This window comes from Pan troglodytes, chromosome 7, assembly GCF_028858775.2.
Source record: "Pan troglodytes isolate AG18354 chromosome 7, NHGRI_mPanTro3-v2.0_pri, whole genome shotgun sequence".
NCBI lineage: Eukaryota > Metazoa > Chordata > Mammalia > Primates > Hominidae > Pan > Pan troglodytes.
This window is the reverse complement of record NC_072405.2, coordinates 124,616,808-124,632,053: the sequence shown is the minus strand read 5'-3', so window position 1 is coordinate 124,632,053 and position 15,246 is coordinate 124,616,808. Positions and strand designations below refer to the sequence as shown.

General features: G+C 32.3%; 1 pseudogene; it reads left to right on the top strand.

Annotated features, from left to right (window-relative positions):
- Window positions 1–5,853: 5,853 nt before the first annotated feature.
- LOC100613577 (protein arginine methyltransferase NDUFAF7, mitochondrial-like) lies at window positions 5,854–13,054 on the top strand (annotated as a pseudogene).
- The last annotated feature ends 2,192 nt before the right edge of the window (window positions 13,055–15,246 follow it).

The following is a 15,246-nucleotide window of genomic DNA, read 5'->3' as shown; positions in this document are numbered from 1 at the left end:
TCTCTCTTTTTAAAAACATTTTGCTTTTTTACTCATCCTGTTTTAAATACTCTGGCCACTTTTTATTTATTTCTGGCAAAATTTCTTTATGTTAGGGCTCATGCACCCACTGTCCCTGCTGGTTGGAGTGTTTTTATTCCTAATCTTCAAAGGTTTAGATTGATCCTGTCATTTTAGATCTCAACTTCAATACAACCTAGCCCTTTGGCAGAGACCTCCTCTGACTAAAAATCTGAAGCATCATTCCAGTTCCTTTCTATGACATTCTAATTTAGCTTTTTTTTTTTTTTTGGATAGCACTCATCACTAGATTATTTTTCTGTTTTTATGATTTATTTATGTATTTATTTTTTACCCGAAGCATATATGCGTGTACACATACGTGTATATATTTACTTATTTGTATATGTCTCCAAACTGGAAGAGAAACTCTATAAAAACAGAAACTTTATCTATTGTATTTACTGTTACATCTCAAGTACATAGAACATGACCAGGGCTTTAGTAGGCTGACAATGAATATATTTGATACAAAATGATCTCGTGGCTGATTGTAACTTATATGAGTATAAAACACTCTGATTTATATTTTGTCTGGTGTCAGTACCATCACACTTAAATTCTTTAGTAAATATAATTTGGACTTTCGGGACGTCAACAGAGAGGAACATTTATGTGGAAGTAATTTAGTCGTTCCCACAAAAAAACAGATTAGATGAAAGAAATTGGGACAAGAAAGGGAAGAAGCCAAGCAAGGGTGCAATATCAGCGAAAGTCCCAGAAAGGGTATTTCTGGCTCATGCTGGGGTGCTCTGGGGAGTGTTGGTCACACCATGGAGTTGTCTCAGTCAGCAGCAAGAGACCTGGAGAATTAATACTTCCTCACCTCTCAGGCTTTAGTTATAATCTGTCATCTGTGACATAAGGTTCTGGTCACTTGTGCAAAAAACCACAAGTACAGTGGGCATTGGCAGCCTGAGGGCAGTTCTTCTACATAGAGAAACAAGAGCAAACTGTAAGAAGTAGAAGGACACCCATGGGAAAGAGATTTGAAGAAATATGGGGTAAAGCCAAGAAGACACTTGGTATATAACAGGTTTTTGAATAGAAGCTTTAAAAAGACCTAAAGCGCTAATTTTCCTTTATTAAATAGACAAAGTCAAAATCAGAGCTTATCAAAAGTGTGGCACTAACACAAAAATAAACATTTCCATGTAAAACAGAATACTGATAAACATGGTCCCATTAGATATTGCAATTTGATTTATGGTAAAAATGGTGAAATGTAGTTGGAAACAATGAATAGCAATATGGGACAAAGCTAAACTTGATCTTCAATAGACTAAAATATTTATTTCAAGGTAGAATAAAGATAAATTAGAGTGAATCATAGTCTGAGGTTGTTTTGCCTTTACTATACATATAACAGAAAATAGAAACCATAACATATTGAGAATTTTACTATGTTACATTTTATGTAACATACATAATTAAAACCAAAACAATAACTAAAATGACAACACATTAAGGTAGTCGAAGCAATCACATTATATGCTTTTAAAAATCAATTAATCTAACACGAAATATTAATATGTATTTTGTTGTAGTTTATCTTCTCTTTTCTGCTAAAAATAAGTCTATGAGTCAACATTTCACATAACTCATATTGTTTTCTCTCTGAAGATTTTAAAAGACATCAAATTTCATTTTTATTGATGTTTATTTTTAAAAAGAAAGGAATCCTTTTGCCCTGTCAAAAGATGCTACAAATAGTATTCTTTTTTCTTCCTAAAAATACTTTGTCCTCAATGTTTTATTTTTCAGATTGCATAGGAGTACATAAGCATAGGCATATTTTAATTTATATACATACATATGTATCACTGTAACTTGGAAATTAAGAATGTCATAGAAGAATAGTTAAAGGCAATGAGAAAGTGTTGATTAAAAAGGAGGAGCCTATGGGAAAACAAAATAATTATATGCAAATACCCGAAGGTAAGAAATATGGAAAAGGCAATTGTCTTGCTCTAGGTTGTCACAGACAAGAGAATTGTACTAATTGGGTAAAAAATAAATTGCATGTGAGTTTTTCAAAATATTTCTATTAAAAAGTTAAAGACCATTTTTTTCTATCATATCATTGACCTCCTTTTTACAATAGCTATGGATTATTATTTCACCTCTATTTTCAAGAAAAATTAGTAAAAGTTAAAGATTATATCAACAGCTTCATGGAGGTAGCTGATTTTGCTTATATACACCCTTATTACATTACTTGTATTAATAAATGGCTTCTAGTTTTCTGAAACAGTTTACAAATATGCCCATATTAATAAATATTTTGCTATAATTCAATTAGCATTTTTCAGATATCTTTATGCAGCTAGATATCATTGTGTATTTATGATATTTGAAAAATTGAAAAAAAAACCTAGTTTAAAAAAATAAGTAATTCAAAATTCAGTCCACAATTTACAATTAAAGATGGTTGTCTATGTATGACTTATGGTCTGCATCAGGTCAATTTCCTCATTCAGATGGAAACTCATAAGAGGGTGAAATATATTGGGACTATTTATAATGTGGACACAGGATCTGTAAATTCTCTACTTGCATAATGATTTGTAACATTCTGAAAATTCATGTACAAGGACACATGCAAAGCACTAGTTAAAATAATAAATACTAACTCATAAACTTTGGAGTCACGGGTATTTAAAATAATTAAATATGAAAGTAGAGTTGAATAGTAGCCATTACTTAAAATTTGAATATTTCTGCACAGATATAACACAATTTTTGTATAATTAAAAGTTATAGAGAATATCAGAATACTTAATGAAAACAAAAAATTCCTGCTTCCCATTTACATTTGTCATCATCACTGGAATAAATCTGATTAATTTTTCAAGTTTTCAAGGTTGAGAACAGCAGAACAATTAAAAGTTTCACTTTTAGATATCTTAAATAAAACTAACATGAAAAATAATTTCATTATTAAGCATTTTTTGAAATTTCAAGATCATTTATGCATAAAAGCACAAAAGACATTATATAAGAGAATAAAAATCCCAGTCTTCAAATCAAAAAAATTTAAGCTCTCTTATCAAGGTGATAACGTTTTGATCCTTTGCCACCTAGGTAAAAAAGATGAAATAAAATACTTAACATTTAAGTGTCAAGAAACAAGTGAAAAATATAAAATAAATTATGTATTAGCTTTATAACTTTAGCATTACTTAAAATAATACAAAGTTTGAAAATAAATATTTTTTAAATTAGTTGGTGACTGAGTGAAGTATGCTGTGTCTACACAGTTAAGTATGTATGGGACTACAAATGGAAAGAAGGAAATGACTATATATATTTTTTTGAAATACATCCAGGATATATCAAGTACAAAAAAGCAAGCTTGTCCAGGCATGGTGGCTCACACCTGTAATCCCAGCACTTTAGGAGGCCAAGGCAAGCAGATCACTTGTGCTCAGGAATTGAAGCCCAGCCTGGCCAACATGGAGAAGCTCCATCACTACTAAAAATACAAAAAATTAGCTGGGTGTGGTGGCGTGCACCTGTTATACCAGCTACTTGGGAGGCTGAGACAGAAGAATTGCTTGAACTTGGGAGGCGGACTTTGCAGTGAGCCGAGACCAGCGACTGTACTCCAGCCTGGGTGACAGAGCAAGACTGTGTCTCAAAAAACCAAAAAAAAAAAAAAAAAGAAGAAGCAAGCTGCAAATCAGTCAATATATGAAAATCCAACGTGGCATGCTACTACTTTTCATATAAAAATGAGAGGATACTATATATATATGAAATATATGACTTTTTAATATTTATATCTTATATTTAATAACACTTATTTACTACTTTTAGTTTATCTTTTATTTTTATATATTATATACTACATTTAATTACTTTATGTATAATATACTTTTAATGTTATATATTATAAAATGTAACTTATATAGTCGACCTTTGAATAATACAGGTTTGATTTGCATAGGTCCATTTATATGTTAATTTTTTTCAATAAACATATTGAAAAAATGGAGAATTGGAACAATTTGAAAAAACTTACAGACAAACCACATAGCCTAGAAATATTGCAAAAGTTTAGAAAAACCCAGATATTTTACAAATGCATAAAATATATGTTGATAATAATCTATATTATCATTTATTATAAAATATGTATAAATCTATTATAAAAGGTTAAAATTTATAAAAAGATACACACACAAACACTTATAGATGATACATTGCAAAATTCCAGGTTAAGAAAAATGTAACAAGTGTAAAGATGCAGTTTTAAATTGTAACTGCATAAAATTAACTGTAGTGCATACTGTACTGCTGTAATAATTTTGTAGCTACTTTGTGTTGCTATTGCTGTGAGCACCTGTTATGAGTATCTGCTTAAAATACCTTGTGACACTAATCATCTCTCCTTGAGTAGTTCATCTCTTCAGTAAATTGTACATCAAAATAAAACGTGATCTCCACAGTTCTTACATATTTTTTATGTTTAGTGCAATATCATAAACCTTGAATAACACCATAAGGCCCATCCAAAGTGCCACTAGTGATGCTGGAAGTGCTCCCAAGTGACAAAATCATCACTTTATATGAAAAAGTTTAACTGCTTGATATGTACTATAGATTGAGGTCTTGGAGCCACATTTGACAGCCATTTTGTGATAAAAGAATCCAGCATAAGACCCACTATAAAATAAGAAAAAAAAAAAAAAAACCTTTGATGCTGTCACTGCAGCTGCACCAGCAGGTGTAAAAACCTTGCACTTTTTGTGAAATACTTTTTTATCTTGTATTCAAAATCCAGCTTTTATGTGGGTGTAAGACTAAGACAAGCATACCTATAGACTGTAATATGATTTGAGAAAAAGTGAATGTGAAGAATATAAGCTGAAAAGTGTAATGCCAGCAAAGGATGGTTTAATAATTTTATTACAGAAAGAGTTTTGGCTTTTAAAATGTCAGGATAACAGCAGAAATAGCTCCTGCTGACCAACGGAGCAGACTAGTTCCCAGACAACATTAAGAAAATCATTGAAAAGAAATGGTACCTGCATAAACAGATTCATAATGCAGATGAAAGTGCACTATACTGTTAAAAAAAAAACTGGACATTTATTAGCAAAGAATGGAAAGCACCATGATTTAAGGCAGGAAGAGATAGTTTAATCTTTTGTTCAAATTCACTTGGGTTTACGGTCAAGGCTTATCTATAAAGCTGCCTTGAAGGGAAAAGATAAATACCAACTGCCAGTCTTTTGGTTGTACAACAAGAAGGCCTGGACAGTGAGAACTCTCATTCTGGATTGTTTGCATTGAAATGGAATGGATTGATGCTTTGTTCCTAAAGTCAGGAAGTCCCTTTCCAGTAAGGGATTGCATTTTGAAGCTATTTTAATATTGGACAATGAACCTGGCCACCTAAAACCCCATGGGTTCAACACAGAAAGTGTCAAGTGGTCCAACTGCCTTCAAGCACAATGTATCAAATTCAGCCTCTAGATCAGGGGATCATAAAGACCTTTAAGGCTCATTACACATGATACTCTATGGAAAGGATTACCAATGCTATAGACGAGAACCCATATACAGATAACATCGTGAAAGTCTAGAAGGATTACACCACTGAAGATGCCATCATTGTTAGGGAAAAAGCCGTGAAAACCATCAAATCAGAAACAATAAATTCCTGCTGGAGAAAACTGTCCAGATGCTGTGCATGACTTCACAGGATTTACAACAGAGCCCACCAAGGAAATCATGAAAAAGATTGGGGATATGGCGAAAAAGGTGGGGGTTTGAGGGTTTCAAGTTATGGATCTTGGAGAAATTCTAGAGATAATAGACACCAAGCAAGAGGAATTTACAGAAGACGACTTGATGGAGATAAGTGCTCTGAACCAGTGCCAGAGGATAAGGAAGATGGGGAAGAAGCAATGTCAGAAAAGAATTTGATGTTAGACAATCTTGCAGAAGTTTGCCAATTATTCAAGACTGCTTTTGACTTCTTTTATGACACAGGCCTTTCATGATTTGGGCACTTAAAAGAAAATGGTGGAAGAAGGACTGGTGACACACAGAAATATTTTTAGAGAAATGAAGAAGCAAAAAGTCAGAAGTTACAATGTACAATTTAGTGTAGAACTACACTGAGTGTGCCTGACTCTCTTGCTTCCCCTTTCATCTCCTCCATCTCTTCTGACTTTTACACACCTGAGATAGCAAAACCAACAGCTCTTTTTTTCCTCCTGTTCAGACTACTCAATGTGAGGACAAGGATGAAGATCTTCTTTTTTTTTTTTTTTTTTTTTACTTTAAGTTCTAGGGTACATGTGCACAATGTGCAGGTTTGTTACATATGTATACATGTGCCATGTTGGTGTGCTGCACCCGTTAACTCGTCATTTACATTAGGAATATCTCCTAATGCTAACCCTTCCCCCTCTCCCCACCCTCTGGCAGGCCCCGGTGTGTGATGTTCCCCACTCTGTGTCCATGTGTTCTCATTGTTCAATTCTCACCTATAAGTGAGAACATGCGGTGTTTGGTTTTCTGTCCTTGAGATAGTTTGCTCAGAATGATGGTTTCCAGCTTCATCCATGTCCCTACAAAGGACATGAACTCAAGGATGAAGATCTTTTTGATGATCTACTTACACTTAATGAATAGTAAACATGTTTTCTTTTTTCAATAATTTTTAAAATAAGTTTCTTTTTTCTAGATAATTTTATTGTAAGAATACAGTAGATAGTACATATAACATACAAAACACGTGTTAATTGACTGTTTATGTGCAGGTAATTGCACCACTGTACTCCAGCCAGTGGAACAAAGTGAGAATCCATCTCCAAAAAATAAAATAAAATAAATTAACCAGTGCTTTCCTCAGTTTCCTCATCAGAATAATAAATAAATTTAAAAATTTATTTCTCATTGAAAATTTGAGCATTTTTATGTTAAGAAATGTGAAGGATCTGAAATTTTTATTGTACTTGCAAGTTTACAACATACCCCACAGTATCACAGATGCTGGTAAAACACATGAAATTCCTAGATCAAAAACAAAAAAAAATTTCTAGTTACTCAAGGCATAGCAGGCAACATCAGCTTTGTGTTTAAGTTGGTTTCTGTTGCTCTCCCATATCCCATGGGAGCTGTGTGGAGCAGCCCAGGTAGATGGTACACACAGTGAGTTTATAGAACTTTCAGTCTTCTAAGGGGATTACTGGCAAGCTTGCCAAAACTTTATCTCAGAAGGATATGTTATCTTTATTTTTTCAAGTCAAGACACAAATCTGTCCTCTGTCCCTGGGGGGATCACTGTTTTTCAACGTCATTTGCTGTATAAACTTTCTTGGAAAGATAGTCTGGAACAAAAGCTAATACAAGACATGTCGAAACATCATGGATAATTTTATCTCAAGATTTTATTATACATTCTAATAAAAAATCAAATGCCCACCTTCTTTATGCTCCCTAACTCTAAAATATATTTACAAAATACTACATGTGGGAAAGTGAGAAGAAAATCCAGTCAAGTTAATTTAAACAATCTTGTTTCCTATTGATTGTGTTTTTCTAATATTATGTTATACATAAAATATTAAGAAGTAGGTGTTTGTGAAAAATACTGCAATTACTTTGCTTTAGAGTTTTTAATTATATTCTTACTTAACACAAATCATGTTTTCTATATTTGACCCTAATTTACCTGAGATCTTGTAAAGCATACCTGCCCCTAAAAATTTATGTAAGCCAATTTTTACTGTCTTCATACCTATGCCACTGATTTTCAAATTATTCTTCCAGATTTTATTTCAGTTTAGCATAAATGAAATTTAGCTCTAGAGGAAATGGCAAAATATTAAATATTATAATAGAGTATTTTCAAATGAATCTGTGCCATAATAGTCACAATTATAAATTACAACTCTATTACCAAGAAAGAAAGATTAATGAGTTGAATATAGTATTTTATTTAAGATAAGCTAAATTTAATGCTCTCAGTGCTTAGTTCTCTGTGGGTGTGCGTGTGTGGGTATGCATCCACTATCGTTTATCAATTCAAGGCATCAAAATGGGTGTGTTTCATCTCCACATTTGTTTTTCTTTTCACTTTTCTTTTTAAATAAATTTAGTCATGTAGTGAAACTAATTGGTAAGCTCTATTTCAAACTGTATCTAAACTTTTTATGGACTTTTTTTTTGCTTTGACTTCCTTGTTTTGTTTTTAATAAGAGTTATTTATTTCCACCTCCTCACAGTGCTTTATGCTTTTTGTTCTCTCTTTATAAAGTCATTGCAAATTATATTTCAAAGTGAGTGTCATGGTTAAAAATGAATGTAGAAATGAAAATAGTTTCATCTTTTTAATGAATAGCCTCTAGCCCCCAGCTCAGATCACTTTAACACTTGTCTTTATTGTCTCCAAATTCAGCTAACTGATGTTTTTGGTCCTGGATTGCTTCTATTTCTAATCTATGCTCTACACTTTCACTCTTTTTAACAAAGCAGAAATCTCACCTGCCTAGCGTGGCTTATAGGAAATTGAGATTGCCCTAGTTTCACTTTGGATTGCTTGTTTTTAACTATAACACTTTGCAATGATGTCACTTTTATTTCAGACACGCTCCAAACATACTCCTTAAGATTATGGTTTGTTGAACTTCAAAATATAAAGTAATAAAGGTTACTTGTTATTTGGTTTATCATAGTGATATATTTTGGTGATGGTTCAAATGTTAACTTGCAGATTAAAGATAACGGTGAAGGAAATCCTGCAATATGAGGTAAAGCCTTACTGCTTCAAAAGAAATCTAATAAAAAGATGAATCAAGAATACCTATAGAGAGATGAAAGAGAAGAGGTGTTTATCTTAGATGAAGATGCATTAACTATTCTGCCAGTCCAGGCTTCTCCTAATTATTTCACACATCACTTTATGCTTAATCAAAGGAAATAACCAAAGATGAGAAACTGAACCCAAGTGGAGGCGCTTCAGAGGCAATCCATCTGAGAATTTTGGGAGAAGCTCTTACTTTTCTGTTCATTCGTTGGGCAAGATCAAGAAAGCTCTTGACTTAATATACCATCTGTCCTTGTCTCTTTATTTGAAACTTGAGCTAAAAACTACATAAATGATTATTTTTCTTTTCTTCTCAAATCTCTTATTGTTTTCTGAGGAAAGACTGGCAAACAACACTTTAATAAAATTGCAGATACTTGCTTGTTTCTTGGCCCTAAGTGCACTTCAGGCACAGTTGCTTTCTAGAAAGATGTTGTTAGGGTAATTAATTTAAAGTTTTAAAAATGCCTGCCCCAAATAGTTTTTGGCTTAATTACTTTTATGATTAGCCATTCCCTGCAGAATGTGACCCACATCACTCAAAATTACTTAACATCATTTTAAAAAATATGGTAAAAGCTAACTTGATTGTTGTATAGACTACTTTTTTTTTTTTTCAATACAACCATCCTACACCATTACCATTCTGGACCATGAATAGTTTCTTAAATAAACCATGCTCTGTTATATCTCTTTGATATGGCTCATGTCATTAATTATTTTCTGAAATGTGCTTTTTCTCTTCTCCTTCTGAAAGTATTTACTAACTCTGGAAAGACCTATCCAAATCTAACCTGAACAAAAAATCCTTCTCTAAACCACTAATTCCTGTTTTTCTAGTGTAGAATTATTAAAATAGATCACTTCATTGTGCTTTCATATAATTTTTGTAAGCATTTTCCTATAAGTATGTAAACACTGTTTTATAATTGAATAGTTTTTTGCTTCCTATATCAAAGTTTAACCCTATTAAGCTATGTACTTCAGACCCTAACACTGTAGCCAGCATGTGGTATTAAATAACTCCTAGCTAAGTAAAGAGTTGAATGCATGTTGAATCTCAAATGAACTTGTATTTTGCTGACATTTATCATTTTAATATTTCTGAAGTATTTTAAAGTGTGTTCCATAAATGTAGACAATCGGGATTTCATATGTGTGCATGATGTTTTAGAGTGGACAATAGGTCTTGATCTAGAAGCAAAACATACAGTCAGGTAGTCTGCATGATATGTGTGGGGTAAGGTTGTAAATACTGGATATGTTCACTAGATGAAATGGAATCTGTCAACATCTCTATTACATAAAATTTTTCATTTACTTCTTACTCCATTGTATGTTGAAGCACACAAATGTCTACATTCTGTTGTTCTCAATGCACTTGATGCCTTAGGACGAAAATACAGAATGTCTTCCGGTGACAAAGGGACAGGAAGGAACAAATGGACAGGAAGTAACAGAAAAAATTAAATACATCAAGTAATTTTATTTCTTTCTAGTATATTCTCTCTTCTTTTAGCAGTAGACAGTCTTCAACTACAGCAGGAGGAGCCTCAACCAATGAGGATTGATAACAAACTTCTAGGCTGTGTCTCACAAACCTTCAGCAATATGGCAGGCTGCTGTATTGAAGACAAAAATGTAGAAAGAAAACGTCATTGTAATTTTAATGGCAAGAGAATTACAATAAAAAAGGTACATTATGTCAATATTTTCCAAGAATATGAAGTTATTCAACTGCTCTTGTCATATAAGATTTTGAAATTTATAAAATCCTGTAGGCTGGGCTACCTTTGGTCATGTAACTGAATCTGCTCTGCTCTTCAAAACTGCTTTTCAAAAACAGAGTGGAATGTGGCCAGGTGTGGTGGCTCACATCTGTAATCCCAGCACTTTGGGAGGCTGAGGAGGGTGGATCACGAGGTCAGGAGATCGAGACCATCCTGGCTAACACAGTGAAACCCCGTGTCGACTAAAAAACAAAAAATTAGCCGGGTGTGGGGGCGGGCGCCTGTAGTCCCAGCTACTCGGGAGACTGAGGCAGGAGAATGGCGTGAACCTGGGAGGCAGAGCTTGCCGTGAGCCGAGAATGAGCCACTGCACTCCAGCCTGGGCTACAGGGTAAGACTCCATCTCAAAAACAAAACAAAACAAAACAAAACAAAACAAAAAAACAGTGGAATGTTTTAATCTAAAATATTTAGATGTTTTAATACTCTAACATGTACATTTTGTTTATTATAAAGTCACCTTTTAAATGCACATTTTAATTATAACATGTAATCGGCTGTATTTGAGCTTTATTTTCATAGAGCTATATTATGAGCTTTAATCCCTGTTATTCATGTTACCAACTTTTATTCAATGAACTGACAAAAAATTTGGCTTTTAAATCAAATGCCTTAAAATAGAACTTGTGGAAAATACAAAGTTCAATTTATTGACTGTTCACTTGATGAACTGTACAGTTATTGATTTTTTTCTCAACTTAATGTTATTGATTACATGAAATTTACTGAATCACCTTTTGTCCAAAAGGATCCCAAAGAGTCAGCAAATAACTGTTTTGTAATAGAAATTATGTAAAACAGACTTATAAGTATTGAAATGTGGAGTTTGAATTGAATTTATCTAGTATTGGTAACTTTTTTCTCATCTAACATACTATATTTTTTTTACAATCAAAGCTAAGTATTCATTTATAGGCTGGCTAGGCATGGCTGCTGATTTTGATATTATAATCCAATGGTTGTCTATTGAAAGCAAATTTATAACAGTCCCTTTAATATCAGGAGTCTGCAATATAGAGAAAGGGACAGATATTTGCAAATATTTAAAGTAAATTAATGTAATATTTTATTACCTGTGTTATGATTGAGCAAAGTGTATCATTGGGAAAAATCAGTAAAAAATACAAAAAAGATAACTTATTTTAAAAGGAGGGATCTGGAAAATATTATAGAATAATGAAATTTAGGCTCAGTCCTTTAAATTTGACTATTATTTCAATAGGTGGAAATAGAGTATTAATTGGGGAATTCTTGGTGAGGAGAATAGTAAAAGCATAGATGGAGAAGAAAGTCAAGTTTATGCTATCCATACCACACATGGAGCAGGACTGTATGTAAATATGAACTTATAGGTGTTTTGAAGAGCAACATTTCTTTGCATGATAAAAATGACTTCATAATTTCTTTTAAATATTAATCTTTGATTTAACATTACAACTTTTAAAAGTGAATTTTTTTTCCAAATGTTTGGTATTAACTTATAAATTATTTTAATTTATAAATTTCAGCATATTTTAACTGAAATGGAGTGCAGGTGCCTGATCACAGCTCACTGCAGCCTCAAACTCCTGGGCTCGGTCAGTCTCCCAACTTTCCCTCCGGAGTAGCTGGGGCTACAGATGCATACCATCATGCCCAGCTAATATTTCTATTAAATATGCCTTAATTGTCTTACTACCAAAACCTTCCCAAGTAAGTATTAGCTTTATCAATATAAGGGGCCCTTATAGTCTTAAATACTGCAATAACATTATATATTTGTGAAATAAGTAGCTCCATTTTATTCACTTAATTAAAATTTTAATTCGAATAACAATTACAGTAGATTGTCGCAATGGCTGAAGTCACTAGATTAAACAAGCAATCAAGTTGAAGTGTTTCCTGATGCTGGTGTTATCACTGAGGAACTTTCTCAATGCATTGCACTAACTGGAGGTGCTGCAGAGATTGCTGATTATGGTCATGATGGAACAAAGACAGAGACCTTCAGAGGGTTTTGTGGCCACAAGTTTCATGATGTCTTAATTGCCCCAGGAACAGCGGATCTCAAAGCTGATGTGGACTTCAGTTATTTGCAAAGAATGGCCCAGGGAAAAGTAGCTCTCTGGGCCCAATAAAACAACCCACATTTTTTTAAAATATGGGTATCGATGTCCAGCTGAAGATTCTTTTAGATAAATCAAATGAGACATCAATGAGTCAGCAATTACTTCAAGGATATGATATGTTAATGAATCCAAAGAAGATGGGAGAAAGATTGAACATTTTTGCCTTGCTACTTCATCAGAGACTTCAAGGTGGAAGGAATCAGATGAATGTGTGTCAGTCAAAACCCTATGCATCTCCTGTAGCTGGATTTAGTGAATTTGTTAGGCAGTGATATATTTCAGCAAGGATATTTTACCCTTCAGTCTGCCCAAGAAATCAAAACAAAGGAAACACATTTCATACATTGCAGGTAAAAAAAGAAACACAAAATACACAAAATATCAAAATGTTGTTTTATTTTATTCCCTATATTTAACTCTAAATTTCTTTAGGTTAGAAAGACTTTGCCTATGTTGAAGTGCTTTCCCCAGAAAACATTGACCGATAACTTCATAGTTAGTGGAACTTTCATATGTAATCAGAGACAATCCTCAGCTCTCCATTCTGTACTCCCACCCAGATACATAATGGATTCTTACCTATATTTATGACCACTGTAACAGGAACTTCATAACTTATTTATAGGAATTAATCATAAAGCTCATATCTTCAGATCCATATTATGTAATTACTTAAGTATTCTCTACTCAAAGATGTCCAAAAAACCCTTGCTGGATATTTAAATAACTAAAGGAATGAATACGATAAGGAATAAAAGATAAAAAAAATCATCAAGAAGCCAATATCTAGACATAGATATTTTATATCAACACTTTCCTTCCTCTTTTGTGTTCCATAGTAATGAAAGCCTATTTTGTTCAATGTCTGTTATAAGATTTTGCTTTTCTTTTTACTTATGACTTTTAATATCATCTCAATTGCAATATAGTTATGTTTTTTCTTTCTGGTCCTTTTAATTTTACCAAAGTAGTATACATAGGATTGGTGCTTAATATACACTGTTATATTGTTCATTATCTGACAATATGAACAAATTTAATGCTTTTAAAAATTGCCATTAAATAGTAATAGTTTTCTCCATGGAGATATTGTTTACATTAGGAATAAGTCATAAGTAAGTTAATCATACAGTCTGAAAAGAAGACTGTGACTTGGATTATAGAAATCTGTCAGAATTAACAATAATCTAATGCTTCCAAGAGATGTGGCATTCTACATCATTTTAATTATTCTAATATTTTTGAATTACACAATAAGAATTACGTGAGTATCATTAGAGGAGAAGCACTTAGACTGTAATAAGATTTAATTCAGTGATTTATATCTACTTTTGTTTCTTGCTGTTGTTGTACAGGCTTTATATTGGCTACACTGCACATCCTGGAAGAAGCTGTTTGATCTTTCAATTATTTTCAACATCACCACATAACAATTAGTGAAATAAGTTCAGGCTTTTTAAAATAGCAGATGTTGAATATTTATAGAATGTTACTCTGGTTTATTTTATAAAATTTTGTACATGAAGTTTAGATTCAAATGTAAAAGAATGTCTGAAATGAGTAATTGCATATGCCAAATATTTTTTTTTATAGATTTCAGGGTTATGATTATTGGAAGTCACTTTTTACTTTGATAAATTGGAACTCAATATGATATAAGGCAATTTACCTCAAACGATAAAATCCAAGTGATCATACATAAACGTATCATGTGTTATCAAATAAAACTTCAATAAATACAACGTGGCAGAAACAAAACTTATGTAGATTATCCATCCATAAACTCTTCATTAGCTTGTTTGTAAAGAAAATATGTTTATCCCAAATGACACTATTGCTAAGCTACATGGCGTAGATGAGGAAAATTAAATCCAGAAATCTCTCTCATAAATGTACTCAGAAATATAGCACTTTTGTAACAAGAATTGAATGTTGCTCATTTGTTTTACTCAGCAAAAAAAGAACCATTTATAATTTTACAATAATGCTGTTTTAAATTTCAGGCATTTATTTATTTAAAAAATTAAATTACTAATCAGTGAAAACTATTTTTATGCATATATAAAAAACTAGGTTTTGTAATATTACCTCAAATTTTTATGGTAATACACAATTCATGGTATCTTTTTTCAGCTCTTGAAAACATTAAAATTACTTTGCTATTAATATTAACAGGTGAGAATAATAACATATTTACTAGATTTAATTTGATATTTCACTGTTAAGCACCATGTCTTTTTATTTTCTAAGTTTTCAACAACAGACTCTCATTCCTCCAATAATATTTTGGCAACAGAAGTATGTTTGAAACTCCCAATATATTAGGATTTATTGACTATTCCCTTTTATGGTAAGCATGAAGACAAGTAATTATATTCTTAGGCTTATATTCATAAGGAAGTTGTGAGACTAGTTGGCTTATGTTTATTTGTTATAAATAACAATTCATTATTTGCTATATAAA